Source organism: Hyperolius riggenbachi, chromosome 12 (assembly GCF_040937935.1).
Source record: "Hyperolius riggenbachi isolate aHypRig1 chromosome 12, aHypRig1.pri, whole genome shotgun sequence".
NCBI lineage: Eukaryota > Metazoa > Chordata > Amphibia > Anura > Hyperoliidae > Hyperolius > Hyperolius riggenbachi.
This window is the reverse complement of record NC_090657.1, coordinates 178,837,335-178,854,698: the sequence shown is the minus strand read 5'-3', so window position 1 is coordinate 178,854,698 and position 17,364 is coordinate 178,837,335. Positions and strand designations below refer to the sequence as shown.

The window sequence follows — 17,364 nt, the reverse complement described above, 5'->3', positions numbered from 1 at the left end:
GCTGGATTATGGAAATTCTGTAAGCAACTTGAAAATTGACCAATCAAATTCCACTTGGGTGCTCTGCGATTGGTCCATTTTCAATTTGCATAATTTGGCATACAAAATTTGCATAATTCTTCATCAATCTCAACACAATTTTCATCTTGTTGGCTGACCCTTAATGGTCAACAAATTACAAGTTGATGTATACTTTTGCCCTGCAGTTTGAAAATTGCTGAATTCATATACAGCAAGCAAGTCCATTGTCACTGCGTAAAATTTGCATTAACTTGGAATTCATGCACCTTATTAAAGACCATTCCTACTGAGCACTTTTTATCTTGCACAGGTGTGTTTGTGTCTTCCAGTAATAATAATACCTGGGCACTTATTTTCCCCTGCTGTGCTCGCCACAACAGACTTCTATTTCAGCTGATGCGGTCACGATTTCTCATGACAGTTCTATTATACGTCTAGTATAGACGTGGGTCACGTGACGTTTACCTTTCACAGCGAGGCGCCCCCGCGGTTTTCCCCTCCCTGAACTGTCGTGAGTGGCCACGTGACTCAGTACACCTCGTGCAGCTGCACACCTGGCCTCCCCGCGCGCCGTTACGTGACTAGCACACCCTCGCGCCGCGTCAGTCTGAGATTTTCCCGCTCTCAGCGGCTCGCGCAGGTGACTCAGTGTGGCCCGTGAGGAGAAGAGGAGGCGGCCGTAGCCGCCATCTTGTATGAGGATCTGTCACGGCTGGGCGTCGCCTTCTGCCAATCCCCGGTTGCAGAGCTCGGTGTAGGCACCGAGTACGTGTCTCCAGCCGTGTGTTTTGGGTGCTGTGGGTACCTTTCTTGTCATATAGGGGCCAGCAGGGCGGTTAGAGCCGAACAGCGGGGGGGGCTAGACGTGTCAGACAACAGTTTCTACATTACTTGTAGAACTTAGTGCTTCCAACCTGGGATTGTTCACACTGTAGGCACTTTCGTATTTTTTTTTTTTTTTTTTTTTTTACGGGTGGGCGATCCTTTTTTTTTTTTTTTTAATCGCCCACCAAACACTTGTGCAATGAATGTCTTTGAGACGGTTCATATCAGCGCGGGTCGTGTGCTGTCCGTTCAATAATGTGGCGTCTGAACCATTTAGGAGGCGATTCTGCCTCAATGGAAAGTATAGGAGAAACAAAAAACACTCACAAAAGCGCTTTCTGTAGCGATTGCGTTAGCGTTTTTTAGAATAAATACATTGGGCTCTATTCTCAAAGAGCCAAAAATACCGCAAAATTTTACCGCTAAATTCCCGCCAGCGGTAAACTCCGCATTTTTTCAGCATTCACTAACATTTTCCGCATGTTTGCCGCATGCGGGAAAAAAGATGCGGAAACAGCCATTATTCATGCGGGAATCATGCGGTAAAAAGGTTGCATGAAAAAGTGTTTAAAAAAAAAAAAGTTAAAGTCCAGCAAGCACAGCCCTTAAAGAGACTCTGTAACAACAAAAACCTCCCCTGGGGGGTACTCACCTCGGGTGGGGGAAGCCTCCGGATCCTAATGAGGCTTCCCACGCCGTCCTCTGTCCCACGGGGGTCTCGCCGCAGCCCTCCGAACAGCCGGCGACTGTGCCGACTGTCAGTTCAATATTTACCTTTGCTGGCTCCAGCGGGGGCGCTGTGGCGACTTTCGGCACGGAAATAGACGGAAATACCCGATCTCCGTCGGGTCCGCTCTACTGCGCAGGCGCCGGAAACTTGCGCCTGCGCAGTAGAGCAGACCCGACGGCGATCGGTATTTCCGCCTACTTCGGCGCCGAGAGGCATCAGAGCGCCTGCGCAGGAGCCAGGAAGGTAAATATTGCGTCACCGCTGCACGGAGGGCTACAGCGAGACCCCCGAGGGACGCAGGACGGCGTGGGAAGCCTCATTAGGATCCTGAGGCTTCCCCCACCCGAGGTGAGTACCCCCCAGGGGCCGTTTTGTCGTTACAGTTCCTCTTTAAGCCTCCAGACTTCATTAAAGTCAATGGGATGCGGAATATATCACCTACTAGGGCTGGTGCACACCGAGCGGCTTTTTGGGCGTTTTCAGATCCGCTTGCGGCTGCGGATCTGCTTGGTCAATGTATCTCAATGGGGTGGTGCACACCAGAGCGGCAGGCGTTTTGCAGAAACGAAAAATGCCTGGGTGAGGCATTTTTTGGATTTCGGATGCGTTTCTGCCTCAATGTTAAGTATAGGAAAAACGCAAACCGCTCTGAAAAACGGCACTTCAGAGCGGTTTTGCAGGCGTTTTTGTTACAGAAGCTGTTCAGTAACAGCTTTACTGTAACAATATATGAAATCTACTATACTGAAAACCGCAGCAGCAATCCGCAAAACGCTAGCAAAACGCCTCATAAAAATAAAAAAAAGCGTTTAAAAATCTGCTAGCATTTTGCGGATCTGCTAGCGGGTTTTGGTGTGCACCAGCCCCTACTTGTAGGTGATAAAAAATCGGTAATTAACGACGAAATGATGCGTCTGAACATTTTTGAGAATTGATCTTTTATTGCGGAAAATACCGACTTTTGCGGAAAGTTTTCCGCAAGAATCCCGCACTTTTACCACACTTTTTCCGCATGCGGATAAAACATGCGGAACATTTTGAGAATTCCAACTTGACGGTATTTTGGGTGCAAACTTCCCGCATGTACTTTACCGCATGCGGGAAGTCTTTGAGAATAGAGCCCATTGTATTTATTCTTGTCCGGGTCAAAGAGTTCACTTCCTGACTTGTATCAGGGAGTGAATTACAAAACCGCTCGGAAAAAAATGCTTAGAAAACCGCTAAGCACAAACTAATCGCCCACCCAAGCGCCGGGAATTGGGGTAAAAAAGATGCCTCAAAAACAGCCCAACACAAGCCGAACGCAATGTGAACAAGGCCTTAATCCAGCTGTTTGATGGTACTATCATGTTCAGCAGAGTACATTTGAAAATGGCGCCGATAGACTCACAGACCAATTCTACCGCCTTCCATGTAGTATGAGAGCTGTACTGCCACAGCCTATTCTATTGAGCTGAACTCCCTATCAGATAAAAATCTTTGCAAGATGCTGTACACATGCAACACATCAGTATCTGCAAAAGATCTGTTACTGCAAAAGATCCATTCCTGCAAAATTTATTCATAAGGTGCATACACACACACTACAGCAGCCAACAACTGGTCTGTAGGCACCTCCCGCCGGGCGGGTTTTCAGCAGACTGTAGTGCGTGTGTACGCACTGTCGGCAGACTGATAAGGCTGTTCCTGAACGATCAGCCGGGCGGATCGTTCAGGAACAGCCTTATTAGTCCGCCGACAGCGCATACACACTCACTACAGTCTGCTGAAAACCCGCCCAGCGGGAGGTGCCGACGGACCCGTCGTTGGCTGCTGTAGTGCGTGTGTACGCTTCTTAAGTCTATGATATCTGAAGATCTCATACACACATAGTTTAATGGACAATTATCTGAAGATCCATACTGGTTGATCTGATCTGCAGATGAATGTCTGTTAAACAAGGTGTGTATGAGGATCTGCAGATATCATAGACTATGAATGCATTTTGCAGGAACAGATCTTTTGCAGATACTGATCTTTTGTGTCTGTACACCATCTTTGTGTGCAGCATCGTGCAAGATCTTTATCTGATGGGGAGTTCAGCTCAATAGAATAAACGGTGGCGGTATGGCTCTCATACTACATGGAAGGGGGTAAAATTGGTTTGTGATCTTTCATTTTCCAAAGACTTTTTTCTGACGTGTGTATGCACCTTAAGAATTCAAAATCTTAACTCCAAACGCGTTTTCAACACCTGAACTCATCTGCTGGCTGGTATGGATGGTCAATGAGGTGCAAATGATTTTGAGTTGATGTGGCACTATGCAAATTTTGTATGTAAATATATGCTGCTTGAAAATCAAATCCTGCTGAGGGTAGGAACACACTAGGCAGAATCGCTTTTCCATAGCACATAGTGGAAAACACAAATGCGATTCTGCCTAGTGTGTTCCTACCCTGAATTAAAATTTGATTAGTCCATTTTCAAGCTACATACATTTGCATAATCCTGCATCAACCTGACATTATTTGCATCTCATTGACCATCCCTACTAGCTAGAGCTGGACAATGAGCTGTGAATAATTATGGGGTTGATGCAGATTTATGCAATTATACAGCTTGGGAAATGAACCAAATGGAAACCCCGCCTTGACTTCATTCCATAGGTTCAGTTCAAGCTGCATATATATTTGCGTAGTTCTGCATAAACTGGGAATGTATTTGCACCTTATTAACTATCCCTGCTGCTGATTGGCTGCCAACTGTGACATACCCATCTGTCCAGTTCTGTAAAGGCATGTTCACATGCCATATTTCTGCACACGACGGGTCCACCAGACCCTCCCGCTGTGTGGACACACATGCTACTGTCGGCTGACCGTCTGCACAGCGAGAGGGTCTGGCGGACCCGTCGTGTGCGGAAATATGGTGTGTGTACGCGCCTTAAGAAACACTGGAATAACTTTGCTTTCATATGAAAGAAACCAGAACAATCCTTGAGACTCTTGATTTGGAGACTAAATTAACCATTTCAGCCTGTGTGTATTTGTCACCTTATGGACAAGAGGAATTTTCACATTTCAGCGCTCCTCCCTTTCATTCCCCAATAACTTTATCACTACTTATCGCAACGAAATGATCTATACCTTGTTTTTTCTGCCATCAATTAGGCTTTCTTTGGGTGGTACATTATGCTAAGAATTATTTTATTATAAATGCATTATAATGGGAATAATAAGAAAAATGGAAAAAATTCATTATTTCTCATTTTTCAGCCATTATGGTTTTTAAAATAATACATGCTACTGTAATTAAAATCCACACATTTTATTTTGCCATTTGTCCCGGTTATTGCAACGTAAAATTATATCTCTCTAGTATAATGTATGGTGACAATATTTTATTTGGAAATAAAGGTGCATTTTTTTCAGTTTTACATCCATCACTAATTTTTATCCCATAATTTAATAATATGCCCTTGTGGCATACATATTTAAAAATGTATTCCCCCAAGTCACTAGGTGTAATTTTACTATTTGGCCACAAGATTTCCCCACTGAGTACTTCCTATTCGTGTACAATAAGTACGCTATGGGAAGTAATGTGTTGCTGCATTGTAACTAGGGAAGTGACACAGGCACCAATGGATGCCTGCGATCACGGTGGTTTAGAGGGGAGATTCATGAATGGGAACTTAGTTGTAAAAAACGAAAAACACCTCTAGTGTGAACGAGCCCTCGGCCTTTTTACAAATCAGTTGCTCTCAGTTATAACTGAAAGAAAACTGATTTTCGCAATGCACTGCTATGGAAAAAATGCATACCAACGCATTAAGTGTAAAAGAACCCTGACTAGTTCAAAGTGCTCAGTTGCGCTACAGAATAATTCTGCATGTCAGCTCACTGCCCATGCAATTCTATGGTCCTGTTCACATCTCTGCACTGTAACAGATTGCGTTATTATTATTAAAGGATACCAGTTCTCAAATGAATATGAGAAACAGAAGGAGCAGGCATGTATGGTGAGCTGTCCTGATGCTCACCGCTCCTCCGTTCTCCATTCTGCCTCCTCTAGTACCTTTAATTGCCCTCCGGCACCCTCTTTTGGTTGGCCGAGTCAGGCATCACTGCCCCTGCGCTGGCCCAGCTGCACGCGTTCTAAAGTACGCAACCGCTGCTGGGAGTGCTATGCGTATGGGGTCATCGTGATGTCATGTGCAGAGCGCTCCTGGCCGCGGTTGCCTACTTTAGAACGCGTGCAGCCGGGCCAGCGCAGGTGCAGTGATACCCGGTCCGAAGAGGGTGCCGCAGGGCAATTACAGGCAACGGAGGGAGAACGGGGGAGCGGTGAGAATCAGGACACCTCACCATACATGCCTGCTCACCCCCCCCCCCCCCCTTCTTAAATTAATTTGGGCTCTGGTATCCTTGACAGCTGGAAACCACTAGAGCAGGGCTGCCCAATACATGGATCGCGATCTACCAGTAGATCGCGAAGGACTGCTGAGTAGATCGTGGTCGGCATTTTAAAATAGTACGCCAGTCGCTGACTATGCAGCGCTGGCGTACCATCTAATTGTGCTGCTCTGCTGCCCTACGCAGAGCAGCACTCAGCCAATAGAGGTAAAGGGAGAGGTGCGACGAGCGAGAGCCGTGTTCTAACCAACCACTTCCTTCCCTGCCCACCTCCTTCCTCCCCGGTCTGCCCCTCTCCTCCATCAAGTTGCCAGGATCTCCCCTCGCTGCCTGCCGCTGCATGCCCGGAGAGAGGCATGCAGTACTGAGACCTGTGATTAGCGGCGATCCACAGTGGAGAGGAGAGCGGTGGGTAGGGACGCGTATACAAGAAGTGCTTTACTAGTATACACGCCGTTACCCTCCGCTCTCCTCTCCACTGCTAGTCGCCGCTAATCAGAGGTTTCAGTGCTGCAGGGTTAGTGAAGGGGGGTGACAATGAGTAGGAGAGCACAATGTGGAGGTGAATGGTGGCTGGTGGAGGGAGGGGGGGCATCCATACCTGGCTATCTACAGGATCTTCTCAAAAAATTAGCATATTGTGATAAAGTTCATTATTTTCTGTAATGTACTGATCAACATTAGACTTTCATATATTTTAGATTAAAATACACACAACTGAAGTAGTTCCAGCCTTTTATTGTTTTCTTATTGATGATTTTGGCATACAGCTCGTGAAAACCCAAAAGTCATATTTAAAAAAATTAGCATATTTCATCCGACCAATAAAATAAAAGTGTTTTTAAAACAAAAAAAGTCAACCTTCAAATAATTATGTTCAGTTATGCACTCAATACTTGGTCGGGAATCCTTTTGCAGAAATGACTGCTTCAATGCGGCGTGCCATGGAGGCAATCAGCCTGTGGCACTGCTCAGGTGTTATGGAGGCCCAGGATGCTTCGATAGCAGCCATAAGCTCATCCAGAGTGTTGGGTCTTGCGTCTCTCAACTTTCTCTTCACAATATCCCACAGATTCTCTATGGAGTTCAGGTCAGGAGAGTTGGCAGGCCAATTTAGCACAGTAATACCATGGTCAGTAAACCATTTACCAGTGGTTTTGGCACTGTGAGCAGGTGCCATGTCGTGCTGAAAAATTAAATCTTCATCTCCATAAAGATTTTCAGCAGATGGAAGCATGAACCCACTTTTGAACCAGAAACAGCAGCAGAAGCGCCTGACCTGGGCTACAGAGAAGCAGCATTGGACTGTTGCTCAGTGGTCCAAAGTACTTTTTTCGGATGAAAGCAACTTTTACATGTCATTTGGAAATCAAGGTGCCAGAGTCTGGAGGAAGACTGGGGAGAAGGAAATGCCAAAATGCCTAAAGTCCAGTGTCAAGTACCCACAGTCAGTGATGGTCTGGGGTGCCATGTCAGCTGCTGGTGTTGGTCCACTGTGTTTTATCAAGGGCAGGGTCAATGCAGCTAGCTATCAGGAGATTTTGGAGCACTTGATGCTTCCATCTGCTGAAAAGCTTTATGGAGATGAAGATTTCATTTTTCAGCACGACCTGGCACCTGCTCACAGTGCCAAAACCACTGGTAAATGGTTTACTGACCATGGTATTACTGTGCTCAATTGGCCTGCCAACTCTCCTGACCTGAACCCCATAGAGAATCTGTGGGATATTGTGAAGAGAAAGTTGAGAGACGCAAGACCCAACACTCTGGATGAGCTTATGGCTGCTATCGAAGCGTCTTGGGCCTCCATAACACCTGAGCAGTGCCACAAGCTGATTGCCTCCATGCCACGCCGCATTGAAGCAGTCATTTCTGCAAAAGGATTCCCGACCAAGTATGGAGTGCATAACTGAACATAATTATTTGAAGGTTGACTTTTTTTGTTTTAAAAACACTTTTATTTTATTGGTCGGATGAAATATGCTAATTTTTTGAGATCGGAATTTGGGGTTTTCATGAGCTGTATGCCAAAATCATCAATATTAAAACAATAAAAGGCTTGAACTACTTCAGTTGTGTGTATTTGAATCTAAAATATATGAAAGTCTAATGTTTATCAGTGCATTACAAAAAATAATGAACTTTATCACAATATGCTATTTTTTTGAGAAGATCCTGTATATGTGGGGACCTATGCCTAGCTGTCGATATGTGGGGGACCTATGCCTAGCTATCTATATGTGGGATGCACCTATGCCTAGCTATCTATATGGGGCACCTATGCCTAGCTATCTATATGGGGGGACCTATGCCTAGCTTTATGGGGGGACCTATACCTGGCTATTTTAAATGTTGGTAGATCTCTCGTGCTCAGGAATTTTAAAAGTAGCTTGCAAGTCAAAAAAGTGTGGGCACCCCTGCACTAGAGCGATTTTTTTTTTTTTTTTTTTTTTTTCTTCCCCTCCCCTAAACGCTCTAAATGTAAAAAATTCCACAGTAGCGACTGTGTCTCGCAAAATTGCAGTCGCAGGACATGGAGCATTTGCGCTTCAATGTAAAGTATTGAAGCATTAGCAGATCACTCATGAATCGCTACACATAGCGATTTCAGTGCGATTTTAAATGACTACAAACTGTAAAAAAAAAAATTGATACATTGAAGTTTGAGCTGTGTCTCATGCTCCCTGTCACTTCCTTTCAACCAAAAGGATGGCTGCCCCCATGAAATCACAAACATTTGCCTCTTCTTTTAAAACAGGGTGTGTAAGAGATTATATTGCCTATCTATTTTTATTAACATAACGCTGGAAAAGAATAAATACAATGGCCTCAATTCTGGTAGCTGTGTGAGGTAAATATTTTTTTGTAGGTAAAATACCTCATGAGGTATTTTCCTCTTTTTATAGCAATTCTGAAAGATTTTTCCTCATTTCTGAACATGAGGTAAAACATGAGATAAAACATGAGGTAAATGCATAAAGTGAGGTAAACCATGAGGTATTTCAGCGGTAAGCATGCAGTAAATTAATAATAGTAGTATTTAATTGTCTTCCATAAGTTAGGATAGTCTTTGGAAGATGCTTTTTTTGAGGGGGGGGAAGGTGTATTTGATTATGTAGCAACCTATGACAAGTATATTTATAGGCATCCGTTTTATAAAAAAAAATCCAGTAAATATTTGAAGTTTTATTTCTACTATTCTTTTCTATTACACAGCCTGAATAGAAACGACACTAAAACAGCAATAGGAACTCCACTAAAAACTGCAAAATGCATACAAATTGACTTTACCTCCAGGTACAGGCAGGCCTTAAACTGATCGGTAAACTATGGCCTCGATTCATAAAGCATTCCCGCATTCGGAAATGCTGAAAACTGCTCACTTTACCGACCACACAGCAAAATCTGTATTCATAAAGGCTTTTTCCGCATGAAAAGCCGACATTCGCGAGCAGAGTGATCAATCACCGCCTTGCGCGGTGATTATCATAGCAAAAGTAACAAGTAGCCAATTCATAAAGATTAGAGGTAGCGGTATGCGGTCGGGTATTACCGCTACCTCTGATGTGGCGAGAAGCGTGCGGAATACATTGCAGTGAATGGGACAGACCTCCCAAGCAGCTGCAGAGAAAACACCGCACGGAGGGATTCCGCCTGCTTCTCCTGTTTCCGCATGTCTCCCGACAGCCTAACGCCTGCCTACAGCGGAATATCTCCGCACGCCTGTCACAACTAGCAAAATTTTTATGAATTACCACCCTGAATGCGGAAATACCGACAGCGGTGTTTCCCCGCTCGACGTTACCTTCCCAACAGCACTGTTATGAATCAAGGCCTATGTGCTAACATGCCCCCTAATTTCCATGAGAATAGCTATTTTCGGTAAATTACCTCATGAATTACCTCATCATTTACCTCATGAGGTAAAACATGACTAAAACTTACCAGAATTGCTAAATGTCATTACCTCATGAGGTAAATTACCTCACATGAGGTAATTTTTGTTTGATAACCCTACCAGAATTGAGGCCATGTATTCTAAACGTGAACACATTTGCTGCATAAAGCGGTTTTGTGAGCGTTTAGCCTTCTTCCTATACCTTCCATTATAGCAAAAACGCCCCAAAGATGGTACAGGCAACACATCGTGCTGATATGAACCTTCTCATAGAGATTCATTGCACAAGCGTTTTGTGGGCGATTTTGAAAATCGCCTGCGCTGGAAAAAAGGGCAAACACGCCGCCCTTAGTGTGAACGAGCCCTAAAACCTGGAAAAAATCGTCCTGCTAGGGAGTTCTGCAGCAATCACTCACCTCCCTGGGATCCAGCGATGCCGTTTTCCCCTCTGTCCTCCGGGTGGCGCTGTAACACTATACTGAGATTGCCAGCTGTCGTCATGACAGCAATTTTCACCGGGGGAAGCAGAACCTCAGAGGAGAGGAAGAAGAATGGCGGCCGACATCGAGAGAGCGCCCGCTGCACGCATTGCTCTGCATAGACCTTCGGCGGCTACCACGAGTACAGCTCGGGGTTACTACTCCTGGCATGTTTTTTTTTTTCACTCCTAGGGAGTAGAACTGATCTGCAATATTTTCCTTATTTTGCACATATAACGTTTTGCTTTTTTGTGCAGAATTTACTTTAAAGTGCTATATTAAATGTGTATAAAATTCTCACTTACCTGGAGCCTTAAAAATGAAAATTTCACTTTTTGTTGGAAAAAAAAAACATGCAGTCCATTGTTAAAGGATACCTGAGGTGACATGTGACATGAGATAGACATGTGTATGTACAGTGCCTAGCACACAAATAACTGCTGTGTCCCTTTTTTTTTTCTTTCTCTGCCTGAAAGCGTTAAACATCAGGTATGTAATTGGCTGACTGAAGCCTGACTCAGACAGGAAGTGACTACAATGCGACCCTCACTGATAAGAAATACCAACTATAAAACACTTTCCTAGCAGAAAATGGTTTCTGAGAGCAGGAAAGAGATAAAATGGTTCATAGATTTTAGCTCAGGCATACTTCAAAGAATGTGTCATTGAGCAAAAACAATAAAACAGTTAAAACTTAATAAGTAGAGAGAGTCTGTAACAAAATTTTCAGCCTTATTTCTTTTATCCTATGAGTTCCCATACCTGTTCTAATGTGGTCTGGATTACTGCAGCCTTTTCTAGCTGCACTGTCTCAATAATCTCTCTAATCTTCTTTTCTTTGTTAAGCTTTGTCGACCCAGCAAGGAATGGGCTGCTTCTGTTGTAATGAATACAAGTTATGCACGCCCCCTGCAGGCTCTGTGTGCTTTGTTTACTCCCCACTCCCTGCTCTCAGTTTCAGACAAGGCTGATGCACTTTGTGAAGCTGAGGGGGGAGGGAGCTGCCTGAGAAACTGTGAGAATCCCAGACTGGAGTGCAGATAATTCACTATGTAATAAAAACTTGTAGTATACTGTAACATGATAGAGAGATTATATATACTGTATACACACTCACACACGTACGTCACAGTAACTCGATTGGTATGTTTTTGTTTTTTTATTTATTGTACAGATTCTCATTAACCAGTTCCGGATTTTTGCTACGTGTATATATACACACACATATATATATATATACACCATTTACTTACTGCTGCCAATCGTGATTCCTGCGCCGTTTCTGTTTTGTCATCGCAGCATCCCTGTTCTTCAGTGATCGGAGTTTGAGAATGATCTATTCTCAGTCCTGAGCACTGCGCCGTTATGAATGGGAGAGAGATGCATCTCTCATTCATAACCACAAGGAAACTGTGAGGTCTCGTTCACATTGCATTTCGCTGCCGTTATCGTTTGCGGTGGGTGTTTTTTGATGCGTTTTTCCCCATTCCCGGCGATTTCTGTGAGTTGGGCGGTTTTGGTTAGCGTTTTTGTAAATGCTTTTACAGAGCGATTCTGTTTTTTCACTACCTGACGTCAGTCAGGAAGTGAACTCTTTGATCCAGAAAAGAATAGATACATTGTATTGTATTCTTAAAAATGTAAACGCAATCGCTGCACAAAGCACTTTTGTGAGCATTTCTCCTATACCTTCCATTGAGGCAAATCACCTCAAAAATGGTCCATGCAGCGCTTCTCTGAACGGATCGGAAACTAACCGCTCAGATGTGAACTTTCTCATAGAGAATCATTGCACAATCGCTCGTCAAAATCTACACAGAGCGATTTTGCTAGCGTTTTTACATTACTGCACACTGTAAAAAAAAAAAAAAATTAATAATTGAAAGGACCAAAAGGACCAATCAGAATTAAAAATGCTAATCGCTACCAAAATTGTCAGCGATCGCTCATGAAATCACTTACAAACCGCTCGTTAAAAATGTTAATGATTGTGATTAGCAATAGCGTTTTGTAGTGGGTTCCGGGCCTTAGGGCGATTTGGAAAAAAACGCTTAAAAAACCTCCAAAAGAGCCTCCAGTGTGAGTGAGCCCTTACAAACACTTTTGTTCCTATCAGAATCAGAATCACTTTATTCGCCAAGTGCGACAGGCGCCGCACCCGGAATTATTTGTGGACACAAGGCATATTGGCAGGTGCAAACAGTGCAAGTAACATTACACATAGTACAAATTAAAAGAAACATTTCAAACATTACACATAGTACAAAGTAATATTACACATAGTACAAATTAAAAGAAACATTTCAAACATAGCAAATGACACATAGAGCGGTTGACGCTATATTAGGCAGAGATGAACATGAGTGTCAGCCTATGGGCGCGCGTTCGTCCTCTAGTGCCCGGAGGTGCAGAAGGGGATTAGGAGATGGCATTGGGGAGAGGGTCTGAGTTGAGAAGAGTGATCGCTTGAGGGAAGAATGTGTTCCTACGCCTGGTGGTTTTGGTGTAGATGGACCTATAGCGACGTCCCGAGCGAAGGGGACTGAAAAAGTGATTGCCAGGGTGGGAGGGATCAAGTGCGATTCTATTTGCCCTGGACCTCATTCTGGATGTGTGGAGAAGGTCCAGGGGTGGCAGGGGAGACCCAATGATCTTTTCAGCCACATTGATGACTCTCTGGAGTTTGAGCCTATCCTTTGCATTTGCCCCCGAGTACCAGACAATGATGGAGGAGCAAAGGACAGATTCGATGGTCGCCGTATAGAAACTGGTCAGTAGCTCCCTGGGCATGCCAAACTTCCTTTAGTTGCCTCAGGAAGAACAGTCTCTGCTGGGCCTTCTTTTGGGTAGTAGAGGTGTTTACGTCCCATCTCAAGTTCTCCGTGATGGTGGTGCCTAGGAACCGCGCGCTATGTACCCTGGTGTAAACCGCAGATGGTAAACTAAGTGTAGTGCCATCTTGTGCCAAAAAGTAAAATACAGACAAATACACCCAAATACTGTATACCATAAGACACTTTTACATTCAAACATTTATTCAATATTTTTAACCCCTACCCCTTCGTTACCAAAATAAAACTTTTTGTATTTTCTTACAACATTCAAAAAATAAAAAGCTACATAAATAGTTACCTTAGGGACTTTTTAAATCTGTATGTTATGAGGGTATATTACTGTTGCTTTTGTAAATACAAGCTTATAATTATTTTTATAGTATAAAAAAAACTAAACTGAAAAAATTCACCTTTATTTCCAAATAAAATATTAATACATTGTACTAGGGACACAAATTAAATGTTGTAATAACCGGGACAAATGGGCAAATGTGTCTGTTTTATCTACTATAGCACATTTTATTTTTAAAGTACAATGACTGAAAACTGACAAATTATAAATTTTTGCAATTTTTTTTCTTCTTCTTTCCTGTAAAATGCATATATAATAAAATAATTCTTAGCAAAAAGTACTGCCCAAAGAAAGCCTAGTTTGTCCCGCAAAAAATATATAGATTGTTTCAGTGTGATAAGTAGTCATAAAGCTATTGGTTAATGAGTGGGAGGAGCGTTATGTGATAATTGCTCTGGTCTTGAAGTGGAAAAAACCTGTGGTAGGGAAGTGGTTAAACATAAAATAAAACTGTGAAATATCTTAAAAAGTTATTTTTAGGAGAAGGAAGATGGATACAATCAATTATTTCATTAGTTTATTTTCACCTCGGGTGTACTTTGACAACATTCTTCCTGCTTACTTAAACCATTTCAGCTGCCTGGACGTGATCCTCACGTCCAGGCAGCTGCTGTGCTGTGGTGCCGCGCTTCGGGGCGCTCCCCCGTGCTGTCCCCCGGTAGCTCATGGTTCCCGATCACCGATCCGTGTCCCCAGCAGAAAAAAATCAAGCTCTCTTACTAGAGGCTTCAGTCTTTCTGCAAAAAAAGTTTCCCCGTCGTCCTTGTGCTTCCGGTGATCGAGAAGCACAAGGAGAAAAAAATAAACTCAAGGTGGCCAAATAGTAAAACTACATCCACATACATTTTACATTAAAATGTACACAACATGGGGCAGAGCGTAACATGGCCGCGTGAAGAAGCTTGCCTCTAGAGCTCCCGACCACATGGCACTATTACCGGCGACACAACCCTGAAACCCCGCACATAAAGTACCCTAAATGGTATGGCAGGCAGAGGTGGACGCAAAGCAACTAAAAAAACAGAAGCAACGAGCCTCAGAACCAACCTACGGGACTTCTTCTCTCCCCGGACAACAAGAAGCAATTCCTCCAAGATGGCTGCCGCCCCGGCTTCTTCAGACAGCTCTTCTAGCACCGCAGAGGCGCCCTCTACCCTAGATGATTTATGGGCTTTCTTGAGAGGGATGCCCACCAAGATGGATATGCATCACCAGACGGAGCATATCTTGAGCTCCACGAAGACGGAGATTGCCGCTGTGAGAGCCGACATTGCTTCAGCTGCACAACGCATAACCACCTTGGAAAGCGAGGTGCAGACTCTACAAACGGAGGTGAAGCAGCTGAAGGAAAAGGGCGATAAACAACAAACCCTCAACTCCTTTATGAGGTCTCAGATTGAGGACCTTCAGAACAGAAATCGCCGGAATAACATCCGTGTTAGGGGACTGCCAGAGGCCACGAGGTCTGAGGATCTCCAACCTACACTCCGGGGTATTTTTAATGGCCTACTCCACAGGGCAGCAGAACACCCACTGAAGTTTGACCGTGCACATCGGGCTCTCCGCCCGCTGCCCAAGGGATCTGAACCACCGAGGGATGTCATATGTAGGGTGCATGATTTCGACATCAAAGAGGCGGTCATGGCGGCAGCGCGTGAGGCTGGCACTGTTGACTTTGACGGGGCATCCATCTCCCTTTATCAAGACTTAGCACCATCTACCCTTGCTCAGAGGCGGGCTCTTAAGCCACTTATTTCGGCACTTCTGCAGCTGGGGGCGACCTATCGCTGGGGTTTCCCCTTCTACCTACAGGCTCGAAGAGGAAACAGCTCTTACACTCTGAGGCACCCAAAGGATCTCCCTGAGTTCTTCAAAGCCTTGGACATGCAGGAGGTTAGAGTTCCAGAGTGGGACCCCGACTCTTTGGATTTCGCCAAACCTCAGCGCACGAGGCGCCAAAGAAACACACAGGAACAGTCCTCTCAAGATGATTCACAGGAGCCAGAGACCTCCGAGTCTGTCTAACTATATCGCTGTTTTGAACTCTCTCATCGGATATACGGGTACATTATTATTATTTTTCTCTCCCGCCCCCCGTGTTTTTGTTTTTTTTATGACTCCCTCTTTCCAGGTACAGTTTTTTCTATAGATCTTAGGGGGGGTTCCCTTTTTTCTTTCCCTCATTGAGAGGGCTTCCCCCTTGGTGTACTCGTGCCTGCTGGATGTTATGTCATAAGAACTCATGCCTATTTTTCCTATACGAGGTTAATATATGGTGATTAGATACCCTTGTTATGCTTTCCACACTATGCAATGTATATAGATATCTGTAATAAGCTTGCTATGGCTTGTATGAATCCGACGAGTATAGGGGCATTGATCTATGCATGCCATATTATGTTATGCTATCTAGCTTGTATGAGTGCTGCAGGGGGGCTCCTTTGCACTATGATTGACTCTGGTACATTATCTCAGTGCATGTAATACCACCACATTTACTCAGGTCACCGAGGATAAAAAAGCGATGAGAAAGGGGGCTTAGCGCGGGAGGGGATAGAGCCTTAAATAATGCCATATCTCGCTGTGTCAACAATAGAGTTATAATAGTCTTGCCTAATAACTACTACCGCAACAGAGGGGAAGACTATTTTAAAAGCGGGCGGGGAAGAGTCTATGGCTTTCGTTTATAGAGCTTGCTCTCATGATAGTGCTCAACAGGATACTGTACTGTATACCCAGGATATAGTTATAATTGCTATTAGTTCACCTTTATGCTTAGTGGAATAAGATGACTTAACCTGAGCAGTTTCAGCATGGGGGGGTGGGGGGGTTGTCTGTTTATATTACATGTTCCTAAGCATGCCATGTGGCGGGAGGGGCGGGCTATTCACACACGTGGAGTGTTGGGCTTTGTCTCCTTCCTCAATCTGAACAGGTCAGTGTTAACTCTACCGTCCGACGGAGAGCCCAATCCAGAATTGGGTGACATGGTGGAGGAGTATTTCTCTTCTCCTACCATGTAAATGGGAACTTAGATTCCTGTTTTTGTTCTTATGTTCTTGTCTTTGTCTTACTCTAGCTTTCTATTTCCCTGTTCGGCTTGTGCTGATAGAGTTCGCCCAGTGGCCGCTAATCTTCAGATTAAATAAGCTTGAGAATGGCATCACTTAAAGTACAGACGTTTAATGCCAGGGGTCTAAATATTGCCAAGAAAAGATCTGCACTCTTGACAGAGCTACAATGCTCCAAAATACAAGTAGCATTCATCCAAGAGACCCACTTTAAGGGGAAGGACCACCCAAAACTAGCAAATAAACACTATCCTTTGACTTTTTACAGCTCGTCTCCAATCGCAAAAACGACGGGGGTAGCGATCCTATTTTCCAAACACGTAGGCATCTCTCAGATCCAGTCTCTCATAGACCCTGAGGGGAGATTTGCATTAGTCAAAGGCATCATAAATGACCGATCATTCACATTTGGGACATTCTATGCTCCAAACACTAGCCAACAATCCTTTCTTAATAAGTTCCTAGAGGAACTAGATGAGTTTGCGGAAGGCAGTCTGATTTTTGGGGGTGATCTGAATGTTGCACTGGATCCGGCGTTGGACACCTCGTCCGGTAGAACCGCAGTACCATATAGGGTGATCCGCAAATGTGCGATTGCCCTCCAATCTCGTCAACTAGTAGACATTTGGCGTATAGCACATCCCTCCGATAAGAAGTATACCTTTTTCTCACACCCCCACAAAACGTATACACGCATTGATTATATCTTTGCCTCACATAATCTACTCCCAGCGGTTTCTGACGCTCGCATGATGGAGG

General features: G+C 44.2%; 1 protein-coding gene across 6 annotated transcripts in view; it reads left to right on the top strand.

Moving 5' to 3' along the window:
* The window catches only part of RAD21L1 (RAD21 cohesin complex component like 1), a 117,257-nt gene that overhangs the window by 23,711 nt on the left and 76,182 nt on the right, over positions 1–17,364 (top strand). The window contains exon 1 of one of the 6 annotated variants that reach the window (XM_068263511.1): positions 646–786. The exons of 4 other annotated variants lie outside the window; for them this stretch is intronic. The gene's annotated coding sequence lies outside the window, so the exon portion shown is untranslated. Of the gene's footprint in view, positions 1–645; positions 819–17,364 lie in introns of those variants that run through there. One more of the 6 variants, XM_068263510.1, reaches the window with a different exon arrangement.